This window comes from Triticum urartu, chromosome 1 (assembly GCF_003073215.2).
Source record: "Triticum urartu cultivar G1812 chromosome 1, Tu2.1, whole genome shotgun sequence".
Taxonomy (NCBI): domain Eukaryota; kingdom Viridiplantae; phylum Streptophyta; class Magnoliopsida; order Poales; family Poaceae; genus Triticum; species Triticum urartu.
This window is the reverse complement of record NC_053022.1, coordinates 64,006,963-64,009,903: the sequence shown is the minus strand read 5'-3', so window position 1 is coordinate 64,009,903 and position 2,941 is coordinate 64,006,963.

Sequence of the window (2,941 nt, the reverse complement as noted above, 5' to 3'; positions counted from 1 at the left end):
ATCCCCCTAGGAGCATGCGCGTAGTACTTTGTTTCGATAACTAATAGATCTTTGCAATAAGTATGTGAGTTCTTTATGACTAATGTTGAGTCTATGGATTATAAGCACTCTCACCCTTCCACCATTGCTAGCCTTTCTAGTATCGCGCAACTTTCGCCGGTACCATTAACCCACCATATACCTTCCTCAAAACAGCCACCATACCTACCTATTATGGCATTTCCATAGCCATTCCGAGATATATTGCCATGCAACTTTCCACAGTTCTGTTATTATGACAAGCTTCATCATTGTCATATTGCTTTGCATGATCATGTAGTTCACATCGTATTTTTGGCAAAGCCACCGTTCATAATTATTTCATACATGACACTCTTGATTCATCGCATGTCCCGGTACACCGCTGGAGGCATTCACATAGAGTCATATTTTGTTCTAAGTATCGAGTTGTAAATCTTGAGTTGGAAGTAAATAAAGGTGTGATGATCATCATTAGAGCATTGTCCCATGTGAGGAAAGGGTGATGGAGACTATGATTCCCCCACAAGTCAGGATGAGACTCCGGACGAAAAATAATAAAAAAAAGAGGCCATAAAAAAAGGCCCAACTAAAAAAATGAGAGAAAGAGAGAGAAGGGACAATGTTACTATCCTTTTTCCACACTTGTGCTTCAAAGTAGCACCACGATCTTCATGATAGAGAGTCTCTTATTTTGTCACTTCCATATACTAGTGGGAATTTTTCATTATAGAACTTGGCTTGTATATTCCAATGATGGGCTTCCTCAAATGCCCTAGGTCTTCGTGAGCAAGCGAGTTGGATGCACACCCACTTAGTTTCGTTTGAGATTTCATACACTTATAGCTCTAGTTCATCCGTTGCATGGCAATCCCTACTCACTCACATTGATATATATTGATGGGCATCTCCAAGCCCATTGATACGCCCAGTTGATGTGAGACTATCTTCTCCTTTTTGTCTTCTCCACAACCACCATTCTATTCCACATATAGTGCTATGTCCATGGCTCACGCTCATGTATTGCGTGAAGATTGAAAAAGTTTGAGCACACCAAAAGTATGAAACAATTGCTTGGCTTGTCATCGGGGTTGTGCATGATTAAATACTTTATGTGATGAAGATAGAGCATAAACAGACTATATGATTTTGCAGGGATAACTTTCTTTGGCCAAGTTATTTTGAGAAGACATAATTGCTTAGTTAGTATGCTTGAAGTATTACTATTTTGAGGTCAACATTAAAATTTTGTCTTGAATCTTTTGGATCTGAACATTCATGCCACAATAAAGAAAATTACATTGAAGATTATGCTAGGTAGCATTCCACATCAAAAATTCTGTTTTTATCATTTACCTACTCGAGGACGAGCGGGAATTAAGCTTGGGGATGCTTGATACGTCTCCAACGTATCTATAATTTTTTATTGTTCCATGCTATTATATTATCTTTTTTGGATGTTAATGGGCTTTATTTTACACTTTTATATTATTTTTGGGACTAACATACTAACCCAAGGCCCAGTGCAAATTGTTGTTTTTTGCCTATTTCAGTGTTTCGCAGAAAAGGAATATCAAACGGAATCCAAACGGAATGAAACCTTCGGGAGAGTTATGTTTGGAACAAACGTGATCCAGAGGACTTTGAGTGGACGTCAGGCAATCAACGAGGAGTCCACGAGGCAGGGGACACACCTACCCCCTGGGCGCGCCCTCCCCCTCGTGGGCCCCCGTGGCTCAACCGACCTACTTCTTCCTCCTATATATATACTCATATACCCTGAAAACATCCAGGAGCACCACGAAACCCTATTTCCACCACCGCAACCTTCTGTACGCAATAGATCCCATCTTGGGGCCTTTTCCGGAGCTCCGCCGGAGGGGGCATCGATCACGGAGGGCCTCTACATCAACTCCATGGCCCCTCCGATGATGTGTGAGTAGTTTACTTCAGACCTTTGGGTCCATAGTTATTAGCTAGATGACTTCTCTCTCTTTGGATCTCAATACAAAGTTCTCCTCGATCTTCTTGGAGATCTATTCGATGTAACTCTTTTTGCGGTTTGTTTGTCGAGATCCAATGAATTGTGGGTTTATGATCAAGTCTATCTTTGAACAATATTTGATTCTTCTCTGAAATCTTTTATGTATGATTGGTTATCTTTGCAAGTCTCTTCGAATTATCAGTTTGGTTTGGCCTACTAGATTGATCTTTCTTGCAATGGGAGAAGTGCTTAGCTTTGGGTTCAACCTTGCGGTGCTCGGTCCCAGTGACAAAAAGGGAAACGACACGTATTGTATTGTTGCCATCGAGGATAAAAAGATGGAGTTTATATCATATTGCTTGAGTTTATCCCTCTACATCATGTCATCTTACCTAATGCGTTACTATGTTCTTATGAACTTAATACTCTAGATGCATGCTGGATAGCGGTCGATGTGTGGAGTAATAGTAGTAGATGCAGGCAGGAGTCGGTCTACTTGTCACGGACATGATGCCTATATACATGATCATGCCTAGATATTCTCATAATTATTCGCTTTTCTATCAATTGCTCGACAGTAATTTGTTCACCCACCATAATACTTATGCTATCTTGAGAGAAGCCACTAGTGAAACTTATGGCCCCCGGGTCTATTCTCCATTATATTAATCTTCAGTCAACAAGCTATTTCTATTACCTTCTATTTTGCAACATGTACTTTTAATCTTTATCATAAAAATACCAAAAATATTATCTTATCATCTCTATCAGATCTCACTCTCGTAAGTGACCGTGAAGGGATTGACAACCCCTTTATCACGTTGGTTGCGAGGTTCTTATTTTTTTTGTATGTACGAGGAACTTGCGTGTGGCCTCCTACTGGATTGATACATTTGTTCTAAAAAATTGAGGGAAATACTTACGCTAGTTTGCTGCATC